This window comes from Cupressus sempervirens, chromosome 7 (genome assembly GCF_028749045.1).
Source record: "Cupressus sempervirens isolate cs-2001-9-10 chromosome 7, ASM2874904v1, whole genome shotgun sequence".
Lineage (NCBI taxonomy): Eukaryota > Viridiplantae > Streptophyta > Pinopsida > Cupressales > Cupressaceae > Cupressus > Cupressus sempervirens.
Window position 1 is genome coordinate 244,395,750 of NC_143124.1, and position 27,057 is coordinate 244,422,806.

The 27,057-nt window shown below is 33.2% G+C and overlaps 1 pseudogene; it reads left to right on the forward strand.

Moving 5' to 3' along the window:
• Positions 1-21,939: 21,939 nt before the first annotated feature.
• Positions 21,940-23,084, forward strand: LOC149546407 (F-box/kelch-repeat protein At5g15710-like; annotated as a pseudogene).
• Positions 23,085-27,057: the final 3,973 nt, after the last annotated feature.

Sequence of the window (27,057 nt, forward strand, 5' to 3'; positions counted from 1 at the left end):
AGAAGATTGACCTTGAAACACACTTAGAGCACCTTGGAGACTCCTCGGTACAAGGTGGCCATGGATGATGGAGGGTCTCTGCAGATGGAACAAGGGTGTCACTAGGGTTCATCCACCTATTTAGAGCTAATGGCACTGATGATTTGATGCCAAGATCAGCAATTTCAAAGTTACACTATGGTGCACCTATGAACTAAGGCACATTGTGAGTTTTGGCATCAAGCGAGATTGCTATGCCAAATCCAAATAGAACGTGATCTCTCAAAAATGAGATAGGTTATTTTAGGCTCAACATTACATTCCTATAGTGTTCAACATTTCATCGATAGCCCTTATAAGCTCTAAGTTATGACCCTTGAAAGATTGACCTCGAAATGCACTTAGAACACCTTGGAAACTCCTCAGCATGGAGTGGTTGTAGATGATGGATGGTCTCTACAGCCAAAACAAGGGTGTCACTAGGGTTCACCTGCCCACCCAGAGCTAATCGCACTAACGATTCGATGCGAAGATTAGGGGTTTAAAAGTTACATTATGATGATCTTTTAATGTCATAGAATGTTATTTTTATGCACTTTTATGGATGTGTATTTGGAAATATGTGTTGCTTTTCTTGTTTTGTACTTGGCATGCAATTGATGAGTATTCAATGCCTCATTGTGAATGAGTATTCAATGCCTCATTGTGAACGAGTATTCAAACTTATTGATACCCTTCCCAAATTATTTTTTAAGGAATCAAGTATTTTAATTGTTCATTTGTATTTTCTAGATTTTTCTTATCTGTTTAGTTTGATAAAAATGATTTTAATAATTATAATGTCAGCTCTATGTCAAATAAGAAAAAGGCCAAACTTGTAATAAGATATCAGAAAGAAATTTTCTTTCATCGTCTCCTTGTTTCAATACTCATATAGCTATAAATGCTCTTAAAATTGTCCTTATAGCCTTGTATCACATGCAAATATGATTCGCAAGAACTTGTTCAATATCTTCCTCTTATAATTCCTTACAAAGAACCTACAAAAATACAAACTAGGATATGTAATTAATTTAACCTAGCTTTTTCATTATTACAAAAACCATTTATAAAAAAATCTTCACATTTTACATCATAATACATCACAAATCTTAGGAGTTCTCTCCAACACCCTACCCCCCCACTCTCCGTGATGTATCTACATTCCAATATCATAAAAAATATTAGTAACTTATTGTATTAAACAAGATAATCATCAGTTCATTAAATCATTATGAAGAAAATAACATAAGAAGGAAATATACCTAGTTGAATGTTCCAGTAGGGTCCTCTCTCTGTTTTAGGGTCTCCAACAGGCTTCATGATCAGCATTAGTAAAGTAAAAAGTTCTTTTACTTTTGGTCTTCCTTGATGCTTCAACAACTTTATATTTGTTGCAATAATAATATGTAAATATATGAGAATTATTTTGTGCTTCTGATAGTCTTTGAATGCAGGAATTCCATTCCTTCTAAGCATGTATGTCCACAACCATGTTCCAACGACAACCATCGAACTAGTAGGATATGTGAATCCATCATCATCTATGATCGGTTGTGAAAGATTTTGTTTACCTTTTAGACAATGTGCTAACCAATAATCAGATTTCTCATCATTCCCCTATGGTGCAACCAATGCAAAGACATGTCTTGGCTGAAGAAGATCTAATAGATGGTTATGCTCAAGTGAACTTTTCATGTCATCATTTCTAATAGAGGGTATGATAGACAATGGAGTAAGATAATGTGGAGCCCATGTGTCTACCCACTCACTCGACTTACAGTGATCCCAATCACACTAAAAACAACTGGGACAAAAACATGCTATTTGTCATGTCCAAATGGTCCATGTACTAGAATCAGAGCTTTGGAATGAATGCATTTTTTATGAGTCTCTCACTGTAGCACAATCTGATCTATCACCTATGGACCCTTCCTAAACCAACCAAAAAAGCCTATGTACCACTGAATCAAGAGTCCCCCCTTGTGATAATGTTAAACTACACCAATCAATAATGCTCTGAGCATCAAAAAGCTCGGCTATTGAAATTTTCGATTACTCCTTAACTAGAGCTCTCTTCACACATGCCCCTACTTCATCATGTTCCCCTTTCCCATGGCCGGACTCAAAAAAACTCCAACTATGAGGCAACCCCCTCTCTATGTGCATCCTGCACAACTAATAAAGCATACGAGTATTCTTGAATTGGCCTGTATATTTATTTGACCAAATGATATGTCTATCCATAGCAATTGCATGCTCCTATAAGAAATCAAAATAATTCTTTAAACAATGTTGCACAAACTCGTGAGAGTGAGATCTATCATCACTGATATAAAAATGATACTCTCTAATAATCTTCTGATTATCTTCTGCACTACCAAGGGCATGTCTATATGTTATGTGGACAAAAATAGCAATCTAAATGGAGTTCTAATACTGAGATTGTCTCATTTTGAGGTTGCAATGTGTAGTTCTCAACAAAATAAACAACTAATATAATAGTGCTAATGGGAAAAGTCTCCTTACACATTATAAATTGTTGATCCAACCACTAAGACCTATGACTATGTTTTGCATACTTGTAGAAAAGATTTTCCTTAAAATCTGAAATAAAACTAGCTACACTGATTTTATTTGCAACCAATTCACATCAAGAGCCCTCACCCCCACTCTTCAATGTGTATTTCATCGTTTCATATACCTTTTTTTTCACTATTGTCTTTCCAAGATCTTGTTCACACCCCTCATGGAAACATGTGTCAAACTTGGATAAGCCACCACATTTTGAACACTTCTCATTTAAGTAAGCATTTCTATAAAAGAAACAACCATCAACTCTATGACATAAAAATTGATCTAACAAGTCTCTTGATGATTTTGGAAGCCCACTAGCACCACAATTCTCCAACATTTATTTACGATGAAAATTAGAATGGATGGAGCATAATAGTTCATGGTGCATAGAAAACTCAACATGATATTTGCAACAAGTATTTCAAATTTTAAGTGGCACACAAATGCCTTCAAAAATTCAAAAGCCCTTTGTGGTATATGAAGACTTGGATGACTCTCTCTAAATTGTTTGAACAACATAGTTTGACTTACCTCCAAATAGTGTTTAGGATGTGGCATGCAGTTTCTAATACCAATTCTCAACTTTAAAATGTCTTTAGCTTTGGGTGATACTCATGAGCTAGAGTACCAAAATTGTCTAATTTCTTCCTTTACATCATCAGATAGCTTCTTATCAAAATGTGGAAGTCTCCCACCAAAAGCTCAAGTTTCATTTTGAAGAGAATCATCAATTCTCTCTCGTTGACTAAGTGCTCTTCTCAAAGTAGTATGATTTAGGTTCAAGTCAATACAAGTTTGTCTCATATATCTACCCTTTCTCAAATGATGACTTACCAAAGAGGTTGTAATAAGCCTTCAAGCAGCTCTCTTATACTTCTCCATGTTATTTTTCCCAATGTTATTGAGAGCACTAAAAAGATTCTTCACAATAATGGCATTTCTTTCCAATTTTTTATTGACATGAATCTTCAATTTAGAAACCATAGGTCTCATCTTTTGTATCTTTAATAAGTGCATAAAAAGCAAAAATTGCTCCACCATTGTCTTGATGCCGAAAAAAATCTTATATAGTCTTGAAGCTCATAACTAAATGGTTCTTTCTAATTTTTTCCCTTCCAAATTGGTAATAATCATTTTGTCAATTTCAATTATTCATTTTGGTGTTCTAAAACCTTCATGTCGATTACAATTAGGAGATATGTAAGGTTCATGTGCATTGTCATGTTCGGCATGGTCAATCATGCAATTTACATTATGACCTAGTAGCATTTCATTCTCCAAATTTTCATTCTCTAAACTTTCAATCCCAACATTATCATTTTCAATTAGTACGTTTTCATTCCCCAACTACACATATTCATTATCTGACTCTATGATTTTATCTTCAACTAATTCATCATCAACTTGACTCACATTTAACATACCTTATCTTTTCCTTTAGTGTTCTACTTTGTACCTTTCCCTATCTACCACAATGTCTTTATTGGATACATTCCTTTTGTGTTTAGCCTTTCGATGATTGCTGCACAACATTCAGATGACAATATCGGAGACCTAGGCATATATTATCAAATTGTTTTTGATTGTTTGGGCCCCAAAATGTGACTTTTCCTAAAACTCATAAAAAGGCCCACAAAAAGAAATCTTGTTGGGTCTACAATGATAGGGAATATTTTGGAAAAATAATGCCAGTAAAATCGGGTATCAGATTTAAGATTGAATACTCGATTTTAAATTAGATATCTGATATTAAATCGGATATCCAATATTGAACCAAAATATTGGAGCGAGAAATGAATTACTATAATGTATTAGCTTATAATGTATTATTATATTATACTATTATTAAATATAATAATATATGTTATGATTATTATAATTTATAAATATATAACATATCAATATATTTACGAAATTATTATATTATATTATTATTATTTTTATTATATTATTATATTTTTACTATATTATTTTTATTTGTTACTATAACAACATATAATATTATTTTTGTTATTATTATTATTATTATGATCTATGACCTAGGGACATATTAGAATCATTTATATGGGTCAAAAGGGGCCATAGGATGACCTATGACCCCTTTCAACACATTCTATTACAACATATGTCTCTAGGGGTCCTAGGACCCCTAGTCACACATTAGAATTGTTTATATGGGTACAAAGAGGCCATAGGATGACCTATGACCCCTTTTGACACATTCCATGACCACATATGTCTCTAGGGGTTCTAAGACCCTTAGAGAAATATTATAATCATTTATATGGGTCGAAAGAGGCAATAGAATGACCTATCACATCTTTCGACACATTTTATTACAACATATGTCTCTAGGGGTCCTAAGACCCCTACGAATATATTAGAATCATTTATACAGGTCGAAAGGGGCCATACGATGACCTATGAACCCTTTCGACACATTCCATGATGACATATGTCTCTAAGGGTCCTAGAACCACTAGGGACATATTATAATCATTTATATGGCTCGAAAGGGGCCATAAGATGACCTATGACCCCTTTTGACACATTTTATTAAAACATATGTCTAGGACCCCTAGGGACATATTAGAATCGTTTATATGGGTCGAAAGGAACCGTAAGATGACATATGAGCCCTTTCAACACATTCCATGATGAAATATGTCTCTAGGTGTCCTAAGACCCCTAGGGACATATTAGAATCATTTATATGGATCAAAAAGGACTATAGGATGACCTATGACCCCTTCCAACACATTCCATGATGACATATGTCTCTAACCCCTAGGGACATATTATAATCATTTATATGGGTCGAAAGGGGCCATAAGATGATCTATAACCCCTTTCCACACATTCCATGATGACATATGTCACTAGGGGTCCTAGGACCCCTAAGGACATATTATAATCATTTATATGAGTTAAAAGGGGCCATAGGATGACTTATGAAGCCTCTTGATACATTACATGACAACATATGTCTCTAGGGATCCTAGGACCACTAAGAACATATTAGAATAATTTATATGGATTGAAAGGGGCCATAGGATGACTTATGACCCCTTTTGACACATTCCATGATGATTTATGTCTTTAGGGGTCCTAGGACCCCTAGTGACATATTAGAATCATTTATATGGGTAGAAAGGGGCCATAGGATGACCTATGACCCCTTTCAACACATTTCATGACAACAAATGTCTCTAAGAATCCTAGGACCCCTAGGGACATGTTATAATCATTTATATGGGTTGAAAGGGGCCATAGGATGACCTATGACCCATTTCAACAAATTTTATTACAACATATGTCTCTAGGGGTCCTAGGACCCCTAGGGACATATTACAATAGTTTATATTGGTTGAAAGGGGTCATAGGATGACCTATGACCCCTTTCAACACATTTTATTACAACATATGTCTCTAGGGGCCCTAGGAGCCCCAGGGGCATATTAGAATTGTTTATATGGGTTGAAAGAGGCCATATGATGACCTATGACCCCTTTCGACACATTTCATAATGATATATATCTTTAGACCCCTAGGGACATATTAGAATCATTTATATGGTTTGAAGGGGCCATAGGATGAACTATGACCCCTTTCCACACAGTCGATGATGACATATGCCACTAAGGGTTCCATAATGACATATATCTCTAGGGGTCCTAGAACCCCTAAGGACATATTAGAATCATTTATATGGTTTGAAAGGGGCCATAGGGTGACCTATGACCCCTTTCCACACATTTCATGATGACATATGTCTTTAGGGATCCTAGAACCCCTAGAGACATATTGGAATCATTTATATGGGTTGAAAGGGGCCATATGATGACCTATGACCCCTTTCAATACATTCCATAACAACATACATCTCTAGGAGTCTTAGGACCCCTAGGGACATATTAGAATCATTTATATGGGTCGAAAGGGGCTATAGGATGACCTATGAACCCTTTCAACACATTTCATGATGACATATGTCTCTAGAGGTCTTAAGACCCCTAGGGACATATTATAATCATGTATATGGGTTGAAAGGGGCCATAGGATAACCTATGATCCCTTTTGACACATTTTATTACATGTCTCTAGGGGTCCTAGGACCCCTAAAGACATATTACAATAGTTTATATGGGTTGAAAGAGCTCATAGAATGACCTGTGACCCCTTTTAACACATTTTATTATAACATGTCTCTAAGGGCCGTAGTACCCCTAGGGACATATTAGAATCATTTATATAGGTCGAAAGGGGCCATAGGATGACATATGACCCCTTTTGACACCTTTCATGATGATATATGTCTCTAAAGGTCCTAAGACCCCTAGGGACATATTAAAAATTTTTATATGGGTCGAAAGGGGACATAGGATGACCTATGACCCCTTTCCATACATTCCATTATGACATATGTCACTAGGGGTCCTAGGACCCCTAGGGACATATTATAATCATTTATATGGGTCGAAAAGGGTTGTAGGATGACCTATGACCCCTTTCAACACATTCCATGATGACATAAGTCTCTAGGGGTCCCTAGGGGGGACATATTATAATTGTTTATATGGGTCAAAAGGGGCCATAGAATGACCTATGACCCCTTTCAACACATTTTATGGTGACATATGTATTTTGGGGTCCTAAGACCCCTAGGGACATATTAGAATCATTTATGTGGGTCAAAAGGTGCCACAGGATAACCTATGACCCTGTTCAACACATTTCATAGTGACATGTCTCTAGGTGTCCTAGGACCCCTAGGGACATTATAATCATTTATATGAGTCGAAAGGGGCCATAGGATGACCTGCAACCTCTTTTGACACATTTTATTACAACATGTCTCTAGGGGCCCTAGGACCCCTAGGGACATATTACAATAGTTTATATTGGTTGAAACGGATCATAAGATAACCTATGACTCCGTTCAACACATTTTATTACAACATATGTCTTTAGGCACCCTAGGACCCCTAGGGACATATTAGAATCATTTATATGGGTCGAAAGAGGCCATAGGATGACCTATGACCCCTTTCGATGTATTCCATGATGACATGTCTCTACGGGTTCTACAACCCTTAGGGACATTAGAATCATTTATATGGGTCAAAAGGGGCCATAGCATGACCTATGACCCCTTTTAACACATTTCATGATGACATATGTCTGTAGGGGTCATAGGACCCTCAAGGACATATTATAATCATTTATACAGGTCGAAAGGGGCCATAGGATGACCTATGACCCCTTACGACACATTTTATTACAACATATGTCTCTAGGGGTCCTAGGATCCCTAGGGACATTTTATAATTGTTTATATGTGTCAAAAGGGGTCATACGATGACCTATGACCTCTTTTGACACATTTTATTACAACATATGTCTCTAAGGGTTGTAAGAACCCTGATGACATATTAGAATTGTTTATATGAGTCGAAAGGGGCCATAGGGTGAGCTATGACCCCTTTCAACACATTTCATGATGACATATATCTTTAGGAGTCCTAAGACTCCTAGGGACATATCAGAATCATTTATATCAATCGAAAGGGGCCATAGGATCACCTATGACCTCTTTCGACACATTCTATTACGACATATGTCTCTAGGGGTTCTAGGACCCCTAAGCACATATTATAATTGTTTATATGGGTTGAAAGGGGTCATAAGATGACCTATGACCCCTTTTGACACATTTCATGACAAGATATGTCTCTAGAGGTCCTAAGACCACTAGGAACATATTATATGTTGAAATATAGATGAAGTAACTGAGAGGGGAGGGGTGAATCAATTACCACAAAATTCAATTTCAAAATAAATCTCTTAGATATTTTCACTTACTGCTGATACTTGGTAAACAGTGCAAGAATACTGTAACTCGGTAGATTAACTAATTACTAATTATCTAGCATTCATAGTCATTAACATGCTTGAAAAGATTAAGGTAAATGAATACAAGAGACACCAGATTTAACGTGAAAACCTAATATGGAAAAAACCACCAAGTAACTAGTCACCAATTTTCACTCTTCTGAAGTGAGCCCTGTTAGGAGCCAACCCTGTTAAAGGTTACAAAACACATTGTTAAGTGTGACCTTGTTAGAGGATTTAATCACCCTATTAGGAGTGGCCTGGTTAGAGGTCTTGAGAAAAATTCAACTGAACTATCACCTTGTTATAGGATTTACAAAATGGTTGTTAGACCAACTCTGTTAAGAGATTCTTGATTCACTGTTACAATGATTAGAAAGCAACAATGAGGTGACCCGAATGATATGCAACTTATCTTTTGCCGATTATAGATCTCTTTTCTGCTTTACTGAATCCCTACTGATCGAATACAACTTTTCGTCTCCTCTAGGATATATAATCCTTCATCAAAATTCACTCAATATTCACTTATTTCATCCTCATCCATATATTCACTCTCACTCCAATTCACAACTTGAACATCTATATATATACCTTTCAGATTATCAAGTTGGCTTAAATATAGGTTACAATAAAAAAAAATCATTACATCAGTCGGCTGCATGAAACAATTAAACTTAATATCAAAAGAGTAAAATACTTTGCTGGCCGACCCAGCTTGGTAACCACTTCTCTAGAATGATTTTCTAGTGTTAACCAAGTGAAGCTCGGTAAACACTACAAACCCTGCAAAAATTCTTTAGAGATCGAGTGAGCTCAGTAGACATTAACTTTCCTTTGTGAACCTTGGGAGCTCTATAAACATTAACTTTCCTTTGATAACCTTCAGAGCTCGGTAGACATTAACTTTCCTTTGTTAACCTTGGAAGCTCGGTAGACATTAACTTTCCTTTGTTAACCTTGAGAGCTCGGTAGACATTAACTTTCCTTTGTTAACTTTGGAAGTTTGATAGAAATTAATTTTCCTTTGTTAACCTTGGAAACTTGGTAGACATTAATTTTCCTTTGTTAACCTTAGAAGCTCGGTAGACATTAACTTTCCTTTGTTATTCTTTGAAGCTCGGTAGACATTAGTTTTCATTTGTTAACCTTGGAAGCTTGGTAGACTCTGTCTGATGACTGATATGACATTTGTGGAACATCAAGGACAATACATAATTAACAATTGTATCCAACAATCTCCCTCTTTGGCATTGATGGCAACACAACATGTCATAGCAGAATGAAATTTGAAAATAAGTCTAGCAAGTTTTTTTTTTTTTTTTTTCAAGACAACTTTCTTTATTAGATAGCAAATTCTCCCTCTTTCAGTAATCTCCCTCTATGAAGTAATTCTATAGAAAACTCTTCCTCTCAAACAAATTTTAGAAAGATATGATAGTAAAACTCTCCCTCTTTGACAACACATGCCAAAGACAACACAACTCAAATGAATTTTAATGTACCTTGAGTACTGATTCATATGCAATATGTCTTGATTATACTACATTAGTTGATAGATCTTTTACTTGATATGCATTGATGCATCACTAAAAATTTATTTTAGTGAACTTCAGATAGGGGAGTGACCCCTAACTTACCTCTTAGATACAAGAATGCATCCTTAGGTAATGGCTTTGTGAATATGTCAGCAATTTGTTCCTTTGTATGAACATATTCCAATCTGATCTCCTTGTCTTGCACCAATTCTCTGACAAAATGATATTTTATTGCAATGTTCTTGGTTTTGGAATGCATCACTGGATTCTTAGATATGTTGATTGCACTTGTATTATCACAGAACATAACAATTGGTTCTTTGATTTCTACCTTCATGCCTCCCAACAACGGTTTAAACCAAACAATATTAGAATAGTTTACTATTGCAGCAACATACTCTGCCTCTACTATAGATTGGGATGTGCAATTTTTCTTTTTGCTTGTCCAAGAAACCAACCTCTTTCCAAGAAAGAATGCTCCTCCACTTGTACTTTTTCTGTCATCAAGGTTTCCTGCCCAATCAGCATCAGTAAACACATTCAAGTCCAGATTACCTACAAATTTGTACCATAAACCATAATCTTCAGTTCCTTTCAAATATCTCATTATTCTTTTGATTGCCATTATGTTATTTTCTCTTGGTTTTGCTAAAAATCTTGCTACAATACCAACTACAAGGGCAATATCTGGCCTAGTATGAACTACATATTGCAACTTTCCAATCATAGATCTATACGATGTTTGATCTAATTCTTTTGATTCATCTTCCTTGGTAAGTTTTAATCCAGTACACATAGGAGTCCCAACTGGTTTACAATCTTCCATACCGAACTTTTTCATATCTCCTTGATGTATTTGGATTGAGTGATGTAGATACCATTTTTATTTTGCTAAATCTGAAGACCAACAAAGAATTTGATTTCACCAAACATAGACATTTCAAATTCCTTGTTCATTTGCTCCGAAAATTCTTTGCATAGATCATCATTCCCTGTGAAAACAGTATCATCTACAAATATTTCTACCAAAACAATCTTATTATCTGGTCCTTCTTTTATATACAAGGTACTGTTATCATTAGTTCTTTGAAAACTAATCTGAATAAGATAGTTATGCAATCTTTCATACCATGCTCTAGGGGCTTGTTTCAGACCATACAATGCTTTGTGTAATTTGCAGACCATGTTCTTCTTATCTGGATCAACAAAACCTTCAGGTTGTTCAATGTAAATCTCTTCATCTAGTATACCATTGAGAAATGCTGACTTGACATCCATCTGATAAACTTTGAATCCTTTGAGTGCAGCATATGCTAGTAAGGTTCTGACTCCTTCTAATCTTGCAACAGGAGAAAAAGTTTCTCCATAGTCTATTCCTTCTTCTTGGTCATAACCTTTGCATACTAGTCTTTCTTTGTTTCTTGATACCTTACCATCTTCATCCAACTTATTTCTGAATACCCACTTAGTTCCAATCACATTTTTATCTTTAGGCCTAGGTACAAGAGTCCATGTCTTTTTTTTCTCTATCTGTTCTATCTCTTCATTCATAGCCTCAATCCAACTATCATTTCCAAATGCATCATTAATATTTCTAGGTTCAAATTTAGCAAGTAAACAAGTACCTTTCAACTTCCTTCTTGTCATGGGTCCTTCAAATTTGTCTCCAATGATCTGATCTGCTAAATGATGTCTCCTAACATATTTTGCTAATACAGGTTCCTTGCCTTTTGAGATAATTTCATTGTTATCCTCTTGTACTTCAATTTTAGGTTCTAGTTGTTCTAGCTCGGTAGATATTAGCTCGGGTCCTTCAGACTCGGTAGACACTTGCTTGGTAGTGTCTAAATATAACTTGAGTTGCTATAGCTCAGTTTGAACTACCTGTAACTTGGTTACTGATGACTTGGGAGTAGAAGATTCCTGACTGACTGGTACTGTATCAGTTTCAGTGAAAACAAACCTTCTATAATCTTCTGGTTCCTTTTTGCTTTCTTCTTTAGTCCTTTCTACAAACTCATCAACTTTCACATATGCACTTTCTATTACTTTGTAAGTAGGCAAGATTAAACATCTATATGCTTTACTTTTGCAAGAGTATCCTAAAAATATTCCTTCATCACCTTTTACATCAAATTTGCCTTTTCTAGATTCTTTCAAAATGTAACATTTACTTCCAAATACTTTTAGATAACTTACATTAGGTTTATAGCCATACCATAGCTCATAGGGAGTTTTGAATGAGTCCTTTTTAAGCTGTACTCGGTTCAAGGCATCAACTGTAGTGTTGATAGCTTCCTTCCAGTATTTGATAGCAATGTTCTTTTCAATCATTAAGGTTCTTGCACAATCCATGATAGATCTATTCCTCCTTTCAGCTATTCCATTTTGTTCAAGAGTTCCAGGAGCTGATACCTGTCTTTTGATTCTTCTTTCAATGCAAAAGTTATTGAACTCATGTGAAATGAATTCTCCTTCTCTGTCTAACCTCAAGCATTTCAATCTTTTTCTTGTTTATTTTTCTACTCTGGCCAAATACCATTTGAATTTTTCAAATGCTTTTGATTTGTTCCTTAGATACATGGCAGTCATCATTCTTGAGTAATCATCAACAAAAAGAATGAAGAAATTTTCTCTAGTATAGCTTTCAATTCCAATGGGTCCACATAAATCAGTATGAAGAATTTCTAATATATCTTCAGACTAATAGTTTTTACTTTTAAAACTAGTCTTTCCCATTTTACCAATCTGACAATTCTTGCATAAATCGACCTCAGGTTTCTTTATGTTAGGAATGCCTCTCACTTTCTTGAATTTTTTTATCTTTACCAAGTTATCAAAATTTACATGACACAACCTTTTATGCCATAACCAACTTTCTTCAACTTGAGCAATAAAACATGAACATTCACCAAGTTCAAGATAAAATAAGTTACCTTTTGTTTGAGTGCCTGATCCAATCAGTTTTCCTTTGCCATCCAGCAGTCTTTCTTTTCCATGAATGAATTCTACTTTGAATCCATTATTGAGTAGTTGTACCACACTCAAAAAATTATTCTTTAGTCCTTCTACCCAATAGGCATTATCACATATAAGTTAATTGGTTAGAGAGATTCTTCCTCTTCCTTTTATACAACAAAGTTCATTGTTAACAAATCTTACACTGCCACCATCATAGCCTTCAAAGTATTCAAACTTAGTTTTATCACCAGTTATGTGATGAGAACAACCACTATCTATGATCCATGTATCATTTTTGCTCATATGAGAAATGAATCCCATTTCTTCATCATTATTAGACTCATCTTTCACAGTAATGTAGACAATTTCATCTTCTTCTTCATCATTAGAATCATTAGAATCTTTAGCCATAAAACATGTTTTCTTACCTTTATCCTTGAATGATTTTAAGTCTTTCTTGCCATTGTACTTGTAACGTTTCTTGTCATCTTTGTTCTGCTTGTTTGGGCACTTAGCAGCAATATGACCAACTTCTTCACATGAAAAACAAATTAGAGGAACTTTACCTTTATATTTTCCTCTACCTCTAGAATATTTCCTTGCTAGTAGAGCTTCAATCACCTCAAGATCACTGTCTCAACTTTGGTCTGATTCATCTTCACTTTCTAACTGAGATTGTTTTCTCTTTTTAATTTTCTCCTTGAGTGAAAGCTTGGCTTCAAATGCCGACTCAATGTTTTGGGAAGCTGGAACATAGTTGTTAAAGTTGTCTAGTCCAAATATAGTTAATCTTTAAACTATGGCCTCTAGATTTATCTTATGATTTGCTTCACATCTTCTTTCTTCAATTGCAGAAACTCTGATTGCATAGATGGGAAGTAGAGTTCTAAGAACTTTACTTATAAATGTCTCTTCCTTGATATCTCCTCCAGATGCTTTGATCGCACTGACACATGCTTTGACTCTTTCAACATATTTTGCAATGTTTTCATACTCTCTCATCCTCATCTAATCAAATTGTCCTCTCAAAATTTTTGCTTTGGCTCCTTTTACATTATCATCTCCTCCATAGATTTCTTTCAACTTTTCCCACATTTTTAGAGCAGATTTGTAGTCTTTGATATCATCAAATTATTCATAACCTAGAACAGATGCTATATCTATCATCATAATATTGTGGGTCTTCTTTTCAGCAATATCATTGACAGATAGTGTACCAGCTGATTCTGCATATTTTTCATCAAGGTATTTTAGTCTTGTATCTCCAATAGAAGCTAGATGAAGTCTCATCAACCCTTGCCATGCTGAGAAGTTTTCCATGTTAAGTCTTGGAATTTCCCTCTTATAAGACATCTTGATCTTTGGCTTAGATCCTTGAAATCTTGTCTTGCAAGCACCAGAAGCTCTAATACCAATTGTTGAAATATAGATGAAGTAACTAAGAGGGGAGGGGTGAATCAGTTACAAAAAAATTCAATCCCAAAATAAATCCCTTAGATGTCTTCACTTACTGCTGATACTTGGTAAACAATGCAGGAATATTGTAACTCAGTAGATTAACTAATTACTGATTATCTAGCATTCATAGTCATTAACATGCTTGCAAAGATTAAGATAAATGAACATAGGAGACACCAGATTTAACGTGGAAACCCAATATGGGAAAAACCACCAAGTAACTAGTCACAAATTTTCACTCTTCTGAAGTGAGCCCTGTTAGGAGCCAACCTTGTTAAAGGTTTCAAAACACACTATTAGGTGTGACCTTGTTAGAGGATTTAATCACCCTGTTAGGAGTGTCCTAGTTAGAGGTCTTGAGAACAATTCAACTGAACTGTCACCTTGTTAGAGGATTTACAAAATGGTTGTTGAACCAACTCTGTTAAGAGATTCTAGATTCATTGTTACAATGATTAGAAAGCAACAATGAGGTGACCTGAATGATATGCAACTTATCTTTTGCTGATTACAAATCTCTTTTCTACTTTACTGAATCCTTACTGATCGACTACAACTTTGTAGCTCCTCTAGGATATCTAATCCTTCATCAGAATTCACTCAATATTCACTTATTTCATCCTCATCCATATGTTCACTCTCACTCCAATTCACAACTTGAACATCTATATATATACCTTTCATATTATCAAGTCGGCTTAAATATAGGTTACAATAAAAAAAATCATTACATCAGTCGATCGCATGAAACAATTAAACTTAATATCAAAACAGTAAAATTCTTTGCTAGCCGACCCAACTCGGTAACCACTGCTCCAGAATGATTTTCTAGTGTTAACCAAGTGAAGCTCGGTAAACACTACAAACCCTGCAAAAATCCTTTGGAGACTGAGTGAGCTCGGTAGACATTAACTTTCTTTTGTGAACCTTGGGAGCTCGGTAGACATTAACTTTCCTTTGTTAACCTTGAGAGCTTGGTAGACATTAACTTTCCTTTGTTAACCTTGGAAGCTCGGTAGACATTAACTTTCCTTTGTTAACCTTGAGAACTCGGTAGACATTAACTTTCCTTTGTTAACCTTGGAAGCTTGGTAAACATTAATTTTTCTTTGTTAACCTTGGAAGCTCGGTAGACATTAATTTTCCTTTGTTAACCTTGGAAGCTCGGTAGACATTAACTGTCCTTTCTTAACCTTGGAAGCTCGGTAGACATTAGTTTTCCTTTGTTAACCTTAGAAGCTCAGTAGACTCCATTTGATGAATAATATAACATTTGTGCAACATCAAGGACAATACACAATTAACAATTGTATCCAACAATTATAATCATTTATATGGGTCGAAAGGGGCCATAGGATGACCTATGACCCCTCTCTGCACATTTTATCACAACCTATGTCCCTATGGGTCCTAAGACTTCTAGGTATGCATTTGGTTGGTTCCAATGCATCAAGAGGGGTCATAGGTTAACCTATGACCCCTCTTGACGCATTTCATGACAATTTATGTCCCTACAACCCCTAGGCATTGGGAATGCATTGGAAGGGGTCACTAGGGGCTCTAGGAACATATGTTGTCATGAAATGCATCAAAAGGGTCATAGGTTAACCTATGACCCCTTTCGATGCATTTTATGACAATATTATATTTAATAATAATAATATATATCATATATATTAATATATTATATTTATTTATAATTATAATTATTATATTTAGAACTATATTGTATTTAATAATAATATTCATACGTATTACTAATAATAATTATAATCATATATAATAATAATATCAATGTCCACACTTCCCCCAAATAAATTTCCCTCTAAAAAATTCTAAAGTTTCCCTCTCTAATTTATTTCCTCTCAAATTTCCCTCCAAAATTTCAATTGAAAAATCGCAGACCTGATCAGATACTCGATTTCAAATCAAGTATCTAATTTGAAATTGGATGCCCAATCTTATTTTAGGTATCTGACTAGGCTTGATATTTACCAAGCCTACTTGGTCAACCCAAAAAATGTGTTTGAGAAGGGTTTCACTGACACTCAGACTTTGGGTAGCCATCTGACAATGTTATTTTCATCGAAATTGAGTGAAATGAAAAGGGCTTTTTTATAACACTCTCGAGATTCCATCGATATGATATTTGTCAAATTTTGAGTTTGATAATTATTTATTAGTTAATTTTTAATGAAGATGATCGTAAACTGTTGATTGACATACTGATTTAAAAATAGCTATAACTTTCAAATGGTATAACATTTTATAAATCCAAAAGTTGTGTCACATTCTATGCTTCGACTAGTATAAGAAAAATAAAATAAAAATTAAATTAGGTGAATTTTTCTATTAGTCAAGATGGTCAGACACAGGAGTTTTTTTTTTTTGAAAAAATTTTAGTAGAAAATTCATATTTAAAATTTTATTAGGAATAAAAATACACAAAAATATGTGTCACATCTAGGCATGAGTCTAATTTTTATATCTATAATTATATTAAAAATAAATTATCATTTGATTTTGATTATGGTGGTTAGACATACACCTACTTTTTATTTTCACCTTGAAATTTTTCGTAATACTGCATTAAAATCCAAACTTTTGACCAATCAATTTTTTTTTCTCTAGATAAGGCCTAGTAATTTAGAAGCTACATTCAATTTCCTATAGATCATTTTCTTTCAAATTTTTGATATAAATTCTAGAACCACTTTAAAATTATGTGTCAAGTTGACATAACCCTGATTTGCCAGTTTTTCACTGCCACTTAAGGCCATAGGTTGGTTGACCATGATCTTGCACATACCCATTACAATTAAAGAATCTGCAAAAAATTATGAACAAGGAGATACATTAGTGATAAAGATAAGTTTAAAAAATTGATATGGCTATCAACAAAAAGGATATGAACTTACTCAGTTTAATCCTCCAAATCAATAACATGACACTCCATTAACAATGATGATATGTCTACAAGGTATGAACATGAAGTAGCTTTGTTAGGAAGAATAATGTCTTGTTACACTGTGAGTGATATACATGATTCAATACCAATCTAATTAGGAATAATAAAAAATGTAATGATGATTGAGATGGGATATAAACATGAAGAGTGAGAATTAAGATACAAGTCTCTGATCCATGTGGGAATGATAGACTTATACTATACTTAATCTAATCTATAGGATCAAATCATCATAGTGTATGAAATTTACATGTAGAAGGGGAACAAGAAAATCTATTGCACAATCCTCTAAGAATAGAAAGCTATGAGAATCTCCATGCATTTCACAAAGTTGGCTCCAAAGTGTGCAGAAATGATCAAGGATCTATATAACACTCATAGTTTGATAGAAAACACTAGAATAAATCACACCTACAACATGGTTTTTTTAATTAACCCAAGTTGATTTACCTAGTAAAGTTATTTATTTAGGTACAAGCCCATACAAATATGGCAAGATATGTAACCATGTGAGATGTGCTAGAAGGCCATGATGCTAGTCCAATCATAATTTCCCTTTATTAACTTAATAATAAAAGGGTGAATAGAAATTCTAGGATACCTCCTTAAATTAAATTATCACATCCCAAGAATCTTAACACATTTAGAGCACATAGGATCTTATAGGAGGTTATTGAAAACCACGTCATGAAACCTGAGCGGATATGTTAGAAACTTACCAAAAATATCACCCCCATCCTTATTCAAGAGGATTTGGAGTTGTGACCCCACTCTAATAGCATGTAAGAGTTGATGAAACAACTAGAGAATCTAAGAATCATCTGTAAAAAAAAACACCTATCACATGAAAGAGATCAATAAAATATAATATGCTCCATAACAACCCTCAAATTATGAATCAATTGCACAAATGCACAATATGAAATATAATTATATGACTTTCATTATAAAAAGGAAGATATCACTTAATCCTAAATTTAGAAGAACTAAAGAAATGCATAGTAGGAGCTAAATTAGGCTTATCTACTAGTGAACTAAAACTAGAAAAAATAAATGAGTTGAAAAAAATGCACCTAACTTTAGCTTAAGTTTAAAAAAGAAATTAAAAACTTAGTTAATAAATAATTAAATAATATGTTCTAGTTGATCTCACATATCTTCTCTAGATTATTTTCCTAGAGTGGCCATAGAATATAAATTATTATTTTTCTTGTCAAGTGTTAATTATTCTATACAATAATTTGTTTAAAATATTTCTAATTATTGAAGTTGTCTAGAGTCTTCAATTATAAGCTTCAATTTCATGATAATACTTTCAAACACATGTACTCATATTACAATTCTTTAAAAAATTAAGAAGTTTACATTTTGAGTCGTGTACATATTTTTTAAGTTGATAATAATATTCTTTTATTGGTAAAAGGCCAAATACAAAATTAATTATTTGTTTTGATTACAAGTAGACTTGAACCCAATACCTCCTAGATTAGAGGGTCACTCTTTACCACTATGTTGTAGGCTCATACCTAAAGTTGATAAATATTTTATTATTAATAATTTATGAATATCAAATATTTATAGTTCTAGAAATTTAAAATATTGATTTGTTTAAATCAATTATGTAACTTCTTCTCTTATAAATTTATAAAGAATGAGAATAACAACTTTTTTATGACAAAATATTTACTTTAAAAAAATTATTATACAATTATTATAATCTAAATAACTTCCATATATACTAGTTCATAGTGGTTATGTAAAACTGTAGTAATCTATGACAATAATAAAGAGAAGGAACACTTGATATCATACACATAAAGAGAAAACAAAAGAAAAAATATTTGTTTTTATCCAAATTATATTAAATATTATATATTTAAATTTGATATGACTATTAAATAATTTTAAATAATTTGATATAATTTTTCATTAAATAGAAAATGCTATATAATTCTTGAAACAAATATGATAGCCATAACCTAATAGGATGTTAATAGATATATGTAAAAATGTTATACTAGTTGTTCAACTCAACCCCCAAACATACTTTATATAATACTTTAAGGGCCCGTTTGGTTGTTGTAATAGGAATAGACATTTTGGAATATGTTTTCTATTCTCCATTTGGTATGCCAAATCGGAATAGAGAATAAGGTTTTGTATTCCAATTTTACCCTTAAAATGAACATAAGTATATGCCAAGAAAAACTTGTTATTAGAATAGGCCATTCCTATTCTCAATCCTATTATCCTAATTTTCATATTTTTTTAGGTTTGTGAGTTTGCAAATAAGGGCTGAACACAATGGCATTGTCCACGAGCAAGAAATCTCTGACATCTACATCGTTGTTGGCAAACAATCCTCTATTGCGCCCGAGTGATTTCTTGATCAAAACTGGGCCAACATAAAAGTTGAATTCAAGTGCACTAGAAACATTTGTGAAATAGGCAGAGAGATCAAACTCAACTTTCTGTAATAGGCCCCAAGAATGTGAAACTGAAAAAATAAAATGAAAGAGAAAAAATAAAATGCTGAAATTGTTGATTCAGATCTTTCGGATACACATAGAATTGAAACTAACAATGATATTGAAATCATACTGAATTGCTGGAATGATATGAATATTGATATGAATAATACTTAATCATTACATTGATGTCTGGGCATCTTTATATAGTTTTATTTTCCCTTACAACAACTACTTCCCTTACAACAACTACTTATGGGAATAACTTCCACAACTATATACTAAACTAATTTTACTTATATAATCTAAACACAAAAGCTAACCTAATTAATGTAATAAACCTCACATTCCCCCCTTATTACATTAATCCAATAAAATTGAAAAACCTTCACCAATATTATAAACCTTGATGAAGCTCCTTCACCAAACTTTGAAAGTAGTCTCCAACTTCAGATTGCAAATCCTAATCCTGAAGTTGAGCTCTTTCACCAATCTTTCAAAGTAGTATGCAACTTCAAATTGCAAATCTTAATCCTGAAGTTGCCCTCATATCCCAACTTCAGATTGCAAATCCTGAAGTTGACCTCATAAAAATATTGTTTCTACCTCTTTTACACAACGAGACATAGTTCCTCCACAATTTCACATCTCCATGGAGTGTGCCTGATGCCTCCTTTGGTGCTGCACATGAGACACCTTTCCTCTGAAAGTCCACATCTCCTCCAAGTGTGTCTAATGCCTCCTCAAGTGTCGTAGAAACAATCACCACTAATATGTCTAGACATCTTTCCTCTGAAAGTTGACATCTACTCCGAGTGTCTCAAATGCCATTGTTGAAACCCTACCCCCCTCACTCAATAGAAGGATAATCATGTAGCCAAGCCCCCTCTTTTCTTCAGGGGCACAAATCTATCAATTCCCCTCTTATCTTCAGGGAGGAATTGGCCAAGCCCCAACTTTATAGGGACACAAATAGTGGCTTCTCATGTAGTAATCATCTCTAAGTGAGAAGCTAGCTTGAGATGATAAAAATCCTCCAGCCTCCTATTTTATTCACAAAAAGTAGGGGGTCATCCAAAATCCATTAAAAGAACTCTTCTCCCCATTGATCAACCCACTTTGATACCACTGTAACAAGCCCAAAGAATGTGAACCTAAAAAAATAAAATGAAAGAGAAAAAGTAAAATGTTGAAACTATTGATTCAGATCATTCGGACACACATAGAATTGAAACTAACAATGATATTGAAATCATACTGAATTGTTGGAATGATACGAATAATACTTAATCATTACATTAATGTCTGGGCATCTTTATATAGTTTTATTTTCCCTTACAGCAACTACTTACAGGAATAACTTCCACAACTATATATTGAACTAATTTTATTTATCTAATCTAAATACAAAAACTAACCTAATTAATGTAATAAACCTAACATTTTCCCCTTATTACATTAATTCAACAATCATTCTCACTAACCTAATTAATGTAATAAGTCCAACACTTTCTGATTGTGACCGTTGACCATGATTATGTAGGAGACAATTCCCCCATCTAACCTAGCCTCCAACAATCCACATTAGATAACTGTCAGAAATAGGATGAGATTAATCCCATACTAATGAGATCCTCCCCAACAATGTTCAACATGTGAATTCACTCAACTTCAAGTATTTTTAAGAATGAAGATTGCGCAAGCAATTTGAATAGAGGATCCTGAAGGTATATTCGTTTCAAGCGTTTACCTTAAAACGTTTCGTAGCCAAGAAATGGCATCTCGCTCCTCGTTTTGGCTCAGGTCTGGTTAATTAGAGTCAACAAATACGGCAGTTCAGCTCGATAGACGTTTTTTCACATTATATCCCATTCTTATAAACTATCTTAGCGTACAAGCTTCCTGCGATGGAATTGGATGAAATCAATTTTTGAGGCTCTTTCTCTTTTCTGTGGGACGAGATAAAAATGCGAGAATCGACCAGAAAACTATTTCTTCTAATTGAAGCTGAATATGAGAAGTACAGGTTTCAGAAAGATAAATTTCAATCAACGAGAAGATGGAGATGAATTCTGAGATATGGCGCAGGCTACCAGAAGAATTACTGCTGATTGTTTTAGCCAAGCTCCCAACTTTGGTGACAATGAAGTTCAGAACAGTTTCTAAACAATGGAAGTTTCTTCTCTCTCCATCACAGAGCTTCCAGAGGATAATGGCTTCTGTAAATCCATGTTCTACCCCTGCTTTTCGTATTGGCCGTCTGCATCCTTCGCACTGGATAAACTCTCTCAACAACAATTTATATCTTCTTCAATCAGAAGAGAATTCCCATGTATATCAACTCTCATTAAAAAATTTGGCGCCTGACTCCATCAATATTGTTACTTCCTGTAAGAGTGTGCTCTGTTGTTCCAAAGACGGAGCTCCCACTTTATTTTACCTTTGCAATCCTGTCACCAAAACATGGAAAGAGCTCCCCCTTCCTAATCAACTCAGACTTTATGATTTCATTGGATTATCCTTTGATGGCTCCACAAGAGTTTGCATCTTAATCATTGGAAGAACTGTAATGGTTGGAGACGGTAACAATATGGTGATGGAGGTTTTCAATTCTCGGACTAATGCCTGGACCAAATTCAAGATCATGAATACAATAAGATCAGTTTACCCACTGAGGGAAGGGGTTTACTCTAGAGGGAAGTTTTATTGGATTAACTCAACTTGCCTTGGGCTGAACAGATGCAGGTTGGATGTTGTTTCATTAGATTTGACAGAGAAGTCTTCGAATGTTATCAGACATCCAGAGTTATCAGATAGATCACTTTCTCGTAGTTTTTATCATTGGCAGCTAACTGGGTATGATGGGAAGGTAGTTTTGGTGTACACTAAGGATTTGTGCTTATGGAGGTTGAATGATGGTGATGGGGATGAAAGATGGTTACAACTGCCAGAATTGCCTAGGAGTCTGTATGGAGAAGTTTCGTATACTGCGATTGTGAATGACTTGGGCAGCCAGAGAAGTGCACAAGTTGTGATAGATAGCAGTGGATGGATTTGTGTCCACTTGCCTCAGAATAAAATGTTTGTGTGCGATGGAGAAGGAAGATTGATGCAGACGATGAAGGAAGACAGATGGGCATGTTTGTACAAACACGTCCAACATCAGTTCGTGCTTTTGAGATCAACAGTGTTTGGTGGTCTTAATGTTTCTTATTACCTTAGTGTTGCGTCTAGATCACTCTTAAACATCACACATTAAGCGAAGAATCAAGTTTGGGAAAAAAAGTCAACTTTGACTATTTAACACTTTTGGTTTAGGAAGGAAAGTACAATGAGGATCATTGTTGTTTTAATGTACTGTATCATTGATTTTCTTGAACTTAGACATCTAAATCTAGGCAATATTGTCTTGAATCTCTATTCAAGAAAGTGTATTATATAAACAACATTTTTACTTGTCAGCTTATTGATTTTGAATGGATGTTGGAAAAGGACCCTTTCAAACATCATTTTTACTTGTCGCCTTATTGATTTTGAATGATGTTGGAAAAGGACACTTTCTTTGGAAGAGAAGCTTAATTATAACATGAGATAGAGTGTAAGTGACCTATATAATTGTTCTTAAGAATATATGGCAAGAAAACATGATTGTGCAATGTAAGGAAAAAGTACAAAATATAAACAAACATACAAGATATATTTTTCATTTAACATATACATTAGATAATCTTCCATTGTTAATGTGAGAGGTGATCCATAAACATATGATATTGATATATAAACATGTATTAGTATTTATCTTTGAAAAAGATTGTCCACTAGTTGGTCTTGTACCAATTTCAATTTTCAATGGGTGTTGCTATTAGTGATTTTTTTAAAGCATTTCACTATATAGACTATAATTAAATAGAGTATATTGTGTTCTTTTTATCTAGTTTAGTTTATATTTTATAATTTATTTTTTTCTTTTATTTCAGTCTATTTTTCTTCCTTGAAGTTTTCTTGCCTAACATATTTGGTGGTGATAATGTAACAACTAAGAAATATACTTTAGTGCATGTTGGTTACAATATCTATATTAGGCATGTTTAGTTCAATTCGCTAGTTATATGGATTCCATGTGCCTAGGTTTACTTTGAAGATAGTATTTAGGCACATTCTTGTTCCCCAATGTTATGATAAGGGAATAGAGATCATGAGATTGTTTTTTTTATCTTATATTTCCTTTCCTTATCCTTTCACACTCAAGGATGTATCAATTCATAAATCCTTTTGACTCAACAAAAAAATAAAGGTTGTTCGTGCTCTTATACCAACTAAAATGAATCTAGATACAAGAAGCAACTATCTATACCACTCTCAGTGGGGAAGATTGTACCCAAAAACAAATCAATCCCTTTGTTAGTATAAATTACATTTGCATTTAGAATAACTTAAATACAATATCTATAATTAATGAGCACCTTGGAAAAATGTATGCATTGGGAAAATATTACAAAACACAACTTGGTTTTTAATAACAAATTATATTTTGCAATACAATTGTATAACTATGTTGTTTTAGTAGATTTAACACAAACTATATTCATGAGTAATTTCAACAACATAATGATACCTATAAATGAATTATAATGCAACTCCAACCCTAATTCTTTTTATATTAATAGAGCTTACAAACTATCACATCTTTTTTTTTGTTCATTTATCTTAATATATCTTCAACAAATAGGATCCCAAAAATAATAAATAAATATGCTACAAATTGTCAAGATTATGACACTTTTTTTCTTAATGATGTGTCTGATATAAATCATCATCTTGTTGTTGTACTTTTGATGATAAAAATTTTATTAAGCATCACTAACTTCATGTAAGTTAGCATTTGAATCATTTTTACAAAGATTATTGTAGAGTCATGAACTTGTAGAAGGTTTCATAAAGGAATAAAAAGATCTATCAAAAGTGATAAGTGACATGTATAAACATTCTATGTTCTATTTTAGTTCATCAACATCAATTTCAAAGATATATTATATCATGGAGTCATCCCCAAATCCATAGAAGGTGAAAATGTAGAATGACTAATTTGCTAGTATACTACATTATGTTATGTTATCATTCTAACAAGAACTTTTACCACCTAGGGCCATTACACGTAATAGTATAATTATTAAAGACTTTGCGAAAAAATTATTATCAACATGACAATAAGACAAATATAATTGACAAAATAGAATATAATTTCTACCATTTCTACTCTAACAATTTTAGATCATTAAAGAATTATATATGATTTCTCTCTTTTTTGAATGCTCATATACATACCTAATACTTCCTTAGTAATGTTTATACTTTCTTAATGATTATGATTAAAATTACTTAGATGGTGTTTAAAAATTATAGTCAATTTTTATATTGAGTATGTGATGCATTTTTCTCATAATATGATATATATTTAAAATAACATCTATAAATGTTTCAATACAAACTATAATGTATAGTATTTTTTTAGACTATAGGAATCATGTATAGCACACCCTATAAACTACACTATGATTGGTAAACCTTTTCACATGATCAATCATGTTGGTGTGATACATCTTATAGTACCATGTAGACTATGAGGAGACTAAACCTCTGATCTCATGATTCATAACAATAAGCTTTTCTCAATTGAACCATACCCCATACCCAATTAGAATATATTCTATCAAACATTGATTTTTTTATTAGTCTATTTTCAAAAGTCTGAATATAGATCTAATTTTAATTATTTGAATCAATACTCTTACCCAAGGAATATTTTGGTAGTTTATACCCTCACATTCTAAGAGAAATAATTCTATTTATAGCATAGTAAATAGAGAAATTTGTACCCTCTAACATCAATTAAATGCATGTATGCTTCTACAATGTCTATATCTCATCAAGATTTATTCTTCCTTGAAGGATTTTCTATAATATTTCAAATTATCTCACATTGTTTTAAATGTTTTATACTAGGGTGATTTCAATCAATAAACTTGTTTATAGTGGTTATCTTGAAATTTATTGAAGAACATAAATATTCTTCTATTTGAAGATACTCATTAGTAATCTCTTTTTAAACAAAAAACCATAGTAGTATTTATTTTCATCTCCACTTTCAACTGAAGGATCTAATGGTTTTTTATCTACCTAGAGTTATTCATATATATAAACTTTATTTTCATATTTGAAAGAAATGTCATATTAAAATGAAATCAACTTTCTATAATCAATTTAATCAACTATCCTCACACTTAATCCAATTCTCGTGTAGTTCACAAGGTGGTTTACTTCCAACATATGAACAATTGTAACATTATGAAATATGATTTGAAATAATACTTCTATATTTTAGTTCTTATACTTTGAACACTCATGTAATTCTTACTATTATTTTTTAAATAATAGATAAACATACATGGAACATACTATAATATTATTCAATAGAGATATAGAATAATCATTAATATATTTTTATAAAACCAAATATTTATTAATTTAGATACTTAGCTCATTCATTATAATCATTGTTATTCAGTTTTAAGCACATAATTGACAATGGAAGATATGTTTGAAACTCAATCATTCCATAAAAATTGTAGACATTTTTATATTTTGAAACTTGCACTCATCAAATTCTTAAATAATAAAAGAATAGATCATAATTCGAATATAAATTGAGTATAGTTTTAGTCTTTAAAAATCCTAACCCATATAGTGAACCATTATATCTTATCTACTCGTGACAATCTACGCAACTTCAAAATATTGGTCATTTGAATATTGGGAAACTCTGACAATTTTACATGCATTTTAGTTTTTCTTTGTGGATTTCACGGGGAAATAGTTTTTGGAACGTAAAGCTGATATATATTATTCAGGCCGCCTTGATTTTACAATATCTGAACTCCCATAACCTTTTCTCTTCTTGTGGTAATTTGACATTGTGCGAGTAATTTAAGACTACGACGGAGCCTTAACGTGAAACAAATATGACACTTCAGCTAGGAAGACATTTTTCTTCGAATGCTATCCTATCGTATCTTCACGGACAAGTTTCATATGATAAAACTTGATGAAATTAATCTATGATAGTTGTCCTTTTTCTAAAAATCTTTTCTTAATCTGACTGTACAATAATACAAATTAG